Here is a 10,731-nt window from a genome sequence, read left to right on the forward strand (position 1 = left end):
ATCTATCTATCTATCTATCTATCTATCTATCTATCTATCTATCTATCTATCTATCTGAGCGCCTCACACATCAGTTTTTACATTTTTATTGACCACCTGCTCTCTGATTGCTTAAATGAACAATTACATTTTTCATCTTCTGTCTGTTAATCCAGTGAAAAAAATGTTTCACCCTCTCTAAAGAGCTTTCTCTTAGGTCTCAGACCTGAGGGGTGCGGTGGACCCTGTAACTGTCTCCCCTTTTTGTCTGTTTCCCACCCCTCATTTCATTGTTTTTAGCTTACTGCTTCATATAAATGTCCTATATTTTTTTCATCCAGGTGTTTTTTATTTGTCTTTTCCCTCTTCCCTTCCTTTTGTAAACCCTTTTTTTTTTCACCCTTCCTTGCCTGCAGAGAATCCAATGATTTCAAATTGCTCAAATGTGCAGTAAAACTCACATGGAGAGAAGGGGAACGGTTGGGGGGGAAAGCACATAAACCGGGGAGGTGTTGGAAGAAGATGAAGGATAAATGCTAGCAGTGATAGAGAGGGAAAACAGAGGGGGAAACAATGAAAGAAAAGCAAGGGCTGCGCTATCATTATGCAAACAAATTCATTTGAACGTTAGGTTTGCAGGTGAGCTGACATAACACTCAACTGGTTAATTTTTTTTAATACCACCCACACCACCACAGAGGAAGCACCTTCACATGTACTCACTCACCCTTACACAAGCCAATCAAATGCAGTTTTGTATAATACCATAAGATAGAAAATCCTCATTTGAAACTGAGTGGATTTTGGTCCACTGGGACCCTGAAACTCTCCATGTTTTGCTGACTCACACATGAGCGTGAAAAATCGGTTAATCAGTTTATAAGATGAGGTTCCAGGTTAATTGCACATGTGGACGTAATTTATGTTTTTTTTCTAAAGTTATAGAAGTGAGCAATAGGGAGTGTTAGGTAACCAGATCCAACTCCAGCTGTAGACAACACCCAACACACATATAACTAGTTTCAGCGCCTTCCATTCCCCCAGGGCTCTCTGTGTTTCTACGTCTGTGTGTGTAACTAAGAGAGCGTGTGAGAGGGTGGGGTGGGCTATAACTTCTATGAACAGAGCATGTGGGAGTATGGGAGAGCTTCATGAATATGTGTGTGCATAAGCCGGCCATTAAACATTTGTGTCTGAAAGGCAAATGAAAAAGGGTGTGTGATATGCCAGGTGTGTGTGTGTGTGTGTGTGCGCCAACATGTCTGTGTTTACACCTTCAACTGCCAACGGATAAATCATCCCTTTCCTGGTTAAGTGGTCACACACATGCACACACATTTTCTCTCATATGGGAGCATTAGAGTGTTATGATTGGAGTAAACAGAACACTGTTTCTCACAAAACACACAATGGTAGCCTTACCTTGGAGAATAATGATATGGGGATGCTCTTGTATCATTAGGCTCATGTGCAGTTGCGACACAATGCATGGGCTCATTGCTCCGGTGAGCTCACACAATCATGACAGGAACCAGAAGAGTGAAAAGATGAAATTCCTGTCATGGTTCTTGTAGTTCTATTTGTACATATCCGGGATAAAAGCGGCATTAAAAAGCAGCACCCTGGTAAATACCATGTTTTTAAGAGTTACACCATCCTCATAGAAGTTTTAAGAAAGTGTGACAAACATACTTTAATTTGGATCGTTGGGCTTTGTCGTGTGAGCTTCATACAGGCTATAGGTTTAAAAGTTACCAAAAAGATCCGCATAAATTTGAAAAGACTCAACCCTGAGGCTTGCAATCCAGCGATGGATGACAGCGCACTACTTGGAATCCTGATGATTTGTATCTAACGAAACCTTTTTCGCGCACAGTTCTATGTAATGCAGTGTTTGAAAATACAATATGATGAACGATTAATGATTGAATGGAAAAATGAATGGCTGGACGTTATGACTCAAAAATCTAAATAATTGATTTTGAGGCTACAACTAACTAATTTTTGCAAATCAATTTAATCTGTCGATTATTTTTTGATTAACTGATTAATAATAGGGTAGCCAAAGGTTCCTTTAAAAAAGATTATTTACCAAATTAAACTAAAACGTTTCCAATGGAGGAGTTCTGGAAAGAGCATTTTGACAGATGAAAAAGTGTTTTTTACCTTAAATGCAACATTTTTATATATTTTGTTTTACAATTTTGATATGATTACTGCTCTAAGCAGGTCACTCTGTCAGCTAAATGCATGTTTTACAGTCTGTTTACTACATTTAACAATTAATTGATTACTACCGGTAAATGAGTTGACGATTATTTCAATAATTGATTAATCCAATTTTTTAAGCCCTAATTTGATTTATTGACAAATTGCCCAGCCCTAGGATAACCTTGATGAAGACCACAAGCTAGAACACTTTGATCCATTATTAAGATGATTTTTCAATATTCTAAAGTCTTCTCCCATTGGATTTCATTGATGTGAAAGTTGATGCATCCAGTGAGACAAACTAATGTCAAAGAGCCTCATATTTGTAGCTTACAGTAAAAATGTATCTGGTTTAAATCACTACACTGATTCACATTTGGATATTTCAGCAAATTCCTCCTGTGCATCAATGTGTTTTCTATGGATCATCAGGTTTCCATTCACAGAACAAAAACAGAAATGTTGAGTAAATTTGTGACAGCTGGTAACAGATTGGTGACCTTTCCGTGCTTCCAAACTGCTTTCACCTGCTCATTCTGTAATATCTCCCATCCTATCTGCAACCCTGACACGGAAAAGGGAAGTTGATGAATGAGGCTAACAGTGAAGCTTTTAACAGTGGGCCTGCCCGGTTATATAATGCAGTTTTTATTGCAGCTGTCTTGCTGCTAAAAGTTGCTTGGTTTGTCTTTGAGCAGGAGCTTTTGGGAGAGAATGTTCTCTCATGTATATGTGTCTACATGTGAGATATATGCAGATACTAAATGTAGATATTCTCATTCTCATTACGTAGGGGAAAAAAAGAAAATGATTCCTCCAAGTCTTTGTGTGGCATTGGTGACCTGTCCAAGTGACACCACATTTTTCAAACCATTACTTCCAAAAACTCCAAGGCTTAAGTAGACACAGGCAATGGATGGTAGATTTTAAGTTTTGATGTATCAAAACACATTTCCTAAAATGCAATCTTTCATACCAAACAAGAATTAGAGAGGAGATTAATCTTTTGTTTTTGGGATATTGCTGAGACAAAACAAAGGTTTGGCTTAACTGCAGGTCTTTCACTTTTCCATCCTCCACAGTTTCCATAGATTCTTCCCACTAAATGTTCCCACATCAGACCAACTGAACTTTATTTTTATCCTCTATTCACCATAACTCCCTGTAAATCCCCTTTGACTTGATTCAAGAAGCCAAAACACAAACTTCTGATCCAAAATCTTCTTTTGCTTTTTTTTTTTAAACCAGAAGATGTAAAGGCAATAGACATGTTCATTAACAAAATGATAAACTACACGAGAAATCCACTTATTGTTTCCAATTAAAGCTATCTGGCTGCTGTTGTCTTTGCCAGATGTTTCAGTGTTTTTAGTGCAAGAAAGACGGATATGTGTTTATTTGAACAAAGTGCTCCTCGGTCTTGAAGAACGCACTGTGTACTTGACCATGTGCAGGGATCACATGGTCAAACGAACTATCAATGTTCAAATCACATGGTTTCAGTTAGGAGCTATCCCCTCAGGGACCTTTTTGCAGTTTGCAGTTACATACAATAGAAGGCAGTCATGTTGGAGACTGAGATGACTCACCAGCCTCAGGGGGAAATTGTGGCAACGAAAAAGAGGGACTAAGAACTTTGTGAGTAAGAAAGAAGATGAAGAAAGCGGAGTAATAATCTCTAAAAAGAACAGAAAAAAGGAGGTGAAGGAGGTTTAACTCTGGGGCTAATGCAAAACAGCATGCTGTGTGGGAATAATAGTGGATGTGAACATGAACTTCCCTTGTGTGCAAACTGGATTGTTCCTTGTTATTGTAGAGCAGAACAGGCAAGAAGAACCCTGGCCAATTTATATGCATGTATGAGTTGCATTTCTGCGTGTTATGGTGGTGAGGGTGGCTGAATGAGGTAGTTGTAAACTGATAAATGAGAACAGAGTGTTCACCAGAGCAACAAAAAAAGTTTACATGCAGGAGTTTTCTTCCCTGTGCATGTACAGGCTCACACACACTAAAGAGATAGAGAGGTTACAAGAAATCCACAGAACTTCCGACACATGTGCATGCAAGCTCCAGCCTGTGAAAAACGTCCAAACTTATTTCCACATGATCTGTTAGAGAAATCCGAAACATACATTGTCTTTACGGGGCAGATATTATCAGAAATCCTGCTCATAACAAATACAGCTAGGGTTTTTTTTTTTTGCATAAGCCAGAGTTTATTTTATGTCAGTCCTTTTTCTTAACTTCTCAGAACACTCAGCTTCATGAGTTTAAGTAATACATGCTGCAGCACATCTTTAATTAACAGAGCATTTTCCAAAGAACTAATGAAGAAACTGAAAAGGTCACACCCATACACGCAGGTACATACAGTGTGACTCAGTAGAAGTTCTGACTTATTAGAGTGCTGTTATAAAAATGAATTCTATGAATCAAGGCAGTTTTTTTTTGTTGCATGTGTGCATTTATTTAAACCAACCCAATTCTATAAAATTAATTTTTTTCCAACTAAATTGGTGCTAGAGCGAGAAGAACCAGAGTGTGGTCAGTGCATCTCATCTCCAGAGGTTTCATGGTGTGATAGAAATACTTCAGATGCTGTTAATGCTTGTGCCTCCCAGGGCTTCACTGACTGATGCAATCTGGCAGGTGTATGAACTTTTTTCACCTGGAAATGAACACAGTAAATACCAGAAGAGAGGATTCTTATGTCACCTTAAAGACCTGTATTTTGTATAGAGCTGCTATTTCATGCGAGTTGTCATTTCCCTTTTTAGTCCTTTGTTGAATTCAAATTCATGGGCTGTTTCTTTGAAGGACACGATCTACCTGGACTGGATCCTTCAAAGTCCGTAGAAATAAGGAGACCAGAAGAGTTTTAGCTTTTAATACAAACAGGTCCAGCCTTCCGCGGCGTTCACCTCTGGATTGTCGCTCATGAGAATACAGAGTGGAATAAACGTGACAACCACCGGGAGCATGAGCAGATAAAAGCAAATGTAATGGTATAAACGCCGCCATTTGCACATATCTGATGTTGCCGCTATTTTCAAATATCCATTACTTTAAAAATGTCCATAGCTGTATATTGGTTATTTATTCTCCAGGTGCACAGTTTTTTACATTGTTAAAAAAAAAACTTTACACTACAGTATTTTATTCATCTTTTAACTCTTTACTATTATGTTATTCTTATACAGTTCACATTTGTGTGATCATTTTTTTCTATAATCTTTTTGCCGCTGAAAACACCAGAATTTCCCCATTGTGGGACAATAAACTGATTTTCTATTCTATTCTATAAAAAGGGTAGAAAGATATGAATAAATCAAAAAAAATTTATGTACAAAAAATATATCTGCAAAATCTCTTATATTCAACAACAAAAATACTTAAGAAAATTGTGCAAAATAGCAATTAAAAAATAAAAAACACATTAGACCTATAGTCCCCACACTGGAGATATATTAGAATCTGTCCTTTAACTACAGCCAAACCCATTTACACAGTAACAGATAAAAACCTTTCGACAAATCAAAGATTACCCGCATATATCTGACTCAATATCTATTTAAAACAACTATTTTCATTAATTTCAGACTGAACTATTCACCCACTTGTATTATATTAAACTGCACTTTCAATATTCACCACTGTTTGGCTCCAAGTACCTTTCTCCTCTGATCGTGGAGCAGCCGGTTTGTTTGGACTCGCAATGAATCCTGGGATAACCAAGGCTACTAAGGATACACCGGACCCGTCCTTCAAATATAGCAAAAAGAAGGATGCATTTGTCAGCCGCATATCGAGGACTCTTGGGCCATGCTAGGATGTAATCGGCCTACGAATCTGGCCTTCGGAGGACGCAGCCCCTGAATTTGAAATCAGCCAGTGTTATGCTAGTGGGAAGTTTTTTAAGTTTCAATGTATGCAGTTATTTGCAGTCAATAGTTTAGGTGTATTGCTATATTCAGCTCAGACACCAGACAATCAATAAAGATGAGGGGCCCAAGTTTAATAGCTGATCTTAGGAGCAACCCATGATGATTGGTTGCTGTTTGCAGAAATTAATTTTTTAGGAATAAATTGAGCTCAAACGCTCAAAAGAATAATTTCATTATCAAATTAAAAAGATTTTAACTCAACCATCAGACTTTGAATATTAAAATGAACTTGCAAATTCATGTAAATGTTGAGTTGAAATAAGTAAAGATTTAAATATCATGAAACCATCAAATTGACATTGTACTGTCATTCTAAATAAACATTTTAGACCTATGGTCACAATTGACGCTTTTTTTTAGGCTCTTGAGGGTTTGTGTTACTAAGCTTTTGTTCAGTTCCAGCTCTGGAGTAGAGATTGACTGACACTGGCTTATTTTTAAGGCTGATGCCGATACCGATTATTCTGAATTCAGTTCGATATTTGGTGGGGCTGATACTTGAAGCTGATATTTTGTTTTTTCTTCCTCCCTTAACACAATAAAATGACTACAACTATATAAATAAATAAATGTTATGCAAGTCTCAGTTAAACTAAATACAAAAGTGCATTGACAAATCAAAGAAGACATTAACAATGGATAGAAAAGGGTGGAGGTGGTTATGCCAGCGTTTCACAGTATCTCAAGGCAACAGATGCTAAATACACTAATGAATCATCAAAGGCATGCACATTTCTGGAATTGCCCATACAAGAAATAAATGGTAATATCGGCCAAAAATATTGGCTGGCCAAAGTATCAGTCTACCTCAACTCTGGAGCCAACTGAAATACCTTCTAATACGTAGTTCAGTGATAAAATACCACACCTCTAACGTGTACTGCCATTAAAGTCAATGTGTTAGAACATTCTTTAAATAATATGTGAGCTACCTCATTGACAGCGTGCATAATTCTAAAGTGTGTCTCTCCCCCAATTATGCTAACGTTTTGTTTTCATAAATAAACAAAAGATTTTAAATGTGATTAAAATTCAAGTATCTGTCTGTAGTGTATTAAAGTAGAAGTCCAGTCAGCAAGGAATAATCTATGGAACATTATGTATACCTAAAACTAGTACGTTTGCGGTGATTTAATTAATTTAGCATTAATCAGTAAAGAAATAAAAAAAACAATTTTCGTTACAATCACTGAGTCTGGGTACGGCCATTTTTGCCCAAATATAGTAATACCTCACTCCTGACATCTTCCGGCAGTGACATCATGTTGCGGTAAGCTGAAGGCAATTCTCCACTTAACAAGCTAAATAAATGGGAACTACTAGACACATCTGCAATCAACAGCAATTTGATTGCAGATGTGCAATAATAACCGGATGTGTCAAACAAAGAATTTGAGAGTACTTCACCATTGAAATTCGCGAGAGTTATAGTTAAACTATAGTTAAAAAAATGTTTTCAAGACTTGGAAAATATCGTGTTGTGACAAACACCAGATACAGCACTAGGACTTGCTCGACAGCCAATACTGCACTGTGACGTCACAAACCGGTAGGTGGAGTGCTCTTTGACAAACATGGGTGCCTCCAGTAAAGCACATTCAAATGAAAATTACTCTTATTTAAAAACACTTATCATTTATTGAACAGTAATAATTTCATATTTTAAGTACTTTCAGAAGTTTGAATTCTGAATCTGACCAGACTTCTCCTTTAAAAGCCAGTCCTGGTATATGGTGCAGTGTCTAAGCCTGTCTTGAGCTCAGTCCACGTTAATTCTAATGTTTAGCAAAAAGGAAATGTTCAGCTCTTGTCAACATATAAAGAAAGTTTTCATTACAGGAATAATTTGCTTTTTAAAAAATCTCTGTGTGGAGTATATTTGTTGAGTAGATATCAGTAGAATATTTAGACACTCTCACTCAAACCACAATTATAAAACATATGTTTTTTCTGCATGCATTTAGCTCAATTCTGTTTTTTTCAATGAGCTATAGATGAAGGCTGAAAATGTAAACAATGGGAAAGGAAAGGCTTAGCAGTGCTGCAGCTGATGCATATTTTAACTTTGGTCCCAATGGTAAAACGGCTCCTATTTTAAGGTCTTAAAAATAGAACTACATTTTCAGAAATGTCTAATTCTGACAGAATCTATATTATTGCCTTTGAAATTATGTGGCAACAGTTTAACCAGTATTTGAGAACTTGCAGTGATCTGATTATGTCCAGATTAATTGAAAGAAAATAAGGAAATAACACTTCCGTGCAGCTTGAATAGGAAGCAATTTTGCAGATCCTAACTTTAAAGTCTATTGTTTGGCCATTCCTGATTTGTTCTCAGTACAATTCTGTTTTTGGACTCAGAACACTGCACCACAAATAACTTCAAAATAATGGGTAAATATTTTTGATGAGCTGTTTTATAAAGGATAAAAAGAACCAGAGTTTATCCTATTACTATTTCAAAATAACATTCAAGCATAAACATATTCCCAATCTTTGAGCAATATGTAAAAGCTTCAACATACTTCCCCTGCTGTAGTCGCTCTATAAGAGCAGCTAGTTATAGTACAGTTCACTTTGACTTAAAATTCTGTGGAATTTCACTATGTAATTTCATAAGAGTTTTTTTTTTTCCAATATTTTGAAGAATGGATGATTCAGCAGCAACAGTATGAATCAGCTGAGCAAATAACAATAAGGACAAAGCCATGTTTGCTGTGTTGGCTACTCTCATGAAACAGGGGAATGTCACACCTCTGGCTCAAACACACACATAGCTATGTGATCGAAGTGAGAGATCCACTTTAGAGCTGAGTGTAAACACTGTGGATCAATCAGGACAGGGTGTGGCTCAGGATTTTTGTGCATGCTCTCAGATCTTGAGAAAGTTACCAGCTTCAACACTGGTCATCATGAAGTTTTATTAGCTCTGCTTTAAACTGTTCTCAGGGTTTCCCCATTTTTAGAGCAATTGAGTGTAGTAAATCTTACTAAATATTGTTCATTGTTGAATGTTTTTTACATGGATTGAGCAACAGAAATAACTTAGAGCCAATGGAAACTGGACTGAAGTCAGTCTACTTTTTTTTGCTATTATTTCTTAAGCAGACACATGTCCAACAGAAATCTTCTTGAGGTTTGAACTGCTGTTGATTGAAGTAAGGAGCAATGTACCCATCATATTTGCCCTTGTTTGTAGTCCTCTAAAGTTTAAAAAGGATTTTTCTAATGGATTTTTCAGATCGTTTTAGCAGAAAGTATGACAGTCTTAGTAATTGGTGATTTTTAATGTACATGTTTCTGCGACATGAACCCTCTGGTCAGGGATTTTTTTAAAAGTCCTAATTTACAGGGTTCCGTGGTGTGTTCAGGGTACATAATTAACTCTTCAACAGCAGAGGGATTCTCAGATGCTTTTATTTCCCTTGAGCCCACACTGGGCCTGTGGTACAGTTCTTTTGAGGTGACTAACAGCATTTTTTATTTCTCAAGCACTTAGATTTCAGACATACTTGCTCCTTTGATTTCAAAAAGACTGAGGCTGCACTACTGTAAGCCATGGTTAAATGACTCCACCTGTGTGCCTAGGCGATACTACAGATGGGCTGAGAGGAGGAAGAAAAAGGAAAAATATCATGGTTCTTTGGCAATTTAAATACTTTAAGAAATGGTGTGGGCTGTTATCAGGGATCAGTAAAGATATGCAAAACTGAAGTTTAATAGACACTAAATATTTAGAAACAGTAACAGGCCGCAAGTTCTGTTTAATGTGTTTAATAGACTAGTAAGTCCTGTTGAATCCAGTAATGCTGCATTTTCTCCAATTTTTGTGTGACAGCTTCCCAGAGTTTTGGTTGAAGGGACCTTCTCTGAACTCAGCTTGTTCTGTTGTTTTTTGAGATGTTTGACCCTGTATCTCTCAGTGATCTGAGTCAGTTAGGATCTTCTGTCCTCTAAAACATTTTCCCCTTAATTGGGGATTATAATTTGTTTGTTATCTTCAGGCTTTTTTCCAAGCTTTTTTAGACAGGCCTTTGCTTAAAAGTAAAACCTACATTCCGAAGTCTTAGAAGGTTATAAGCCAATATCAAATTTGGAATTTTTGTCAAAGATATTGGAAGTAAGATTTTGAGCAAACTCATCTGGAAGCAAATAATTTAGAGAAAATTAAATCTGTTTTTTAGGCTGGTTTACAGCACTGAAACAGCACTTTTAAGATTTTTTTGATAACTCTCCATTATAGCTGCTCTAATGTTTTACTACTCTTAGATTAAACAGCAGCATTTCAAACTGTCAATCATAACTTATTGCTTTCGGGCCTTCACAACCATTTTAGCAGTAAGGTTAGTGGCCTACATTAATTTAAATCATATTTGGAAGGTTGGTATTTTCTTTGCATCTTGGTTCCTATACCTCTGATCTTTCCTCATTTCGTTGTGGAGTTCCACAGGGTTCTATTTTTGAGTCTTTTTCTGTCCTCGTTGTATATACTGACTTTTGGGTCAGTTATTGGAAAACATGGCATTTAATTACATTGGGCGTTTCTCAATTCACGAGAACGCGAGTACGTACTCGCGTTCTCGTCAAGTCCGTTCTT

The 10,731-nt window shown here is 36.8% G+C and overlaps 1 protein-coding gene across 3 annotated transcripts in view; it reads left to right on the forward strand.

The window, feature by feature from the left end:
• LOC107091897 (E3 ubiquitin-protein ligase RNF12-B-like) overlaps positions 1-10,731 on the forward strand; it is a 28,995-nt gene that overhangs the window by 367 nt on the left and 17,897 nt on the right. The window lies entirely within an intron of this gene.

This window comes from Cyprinodon variegatus, unplaced genomic scaffold (genome assembly GCF_000732505.1).
Source record: "Cyprinodon variegatus isolate N-32 unplaced genomic scaffold, C_variegatus-1.0 Scaffold356, whole genome shotgun sequence".
Lineage (NCBI taxonomy): Eukaryota > Metazoa > Chordata > Actinopteri > Cyprinodontiformes > Cyprinodontidae > Cyprinodon > Cyprinodon variegatus.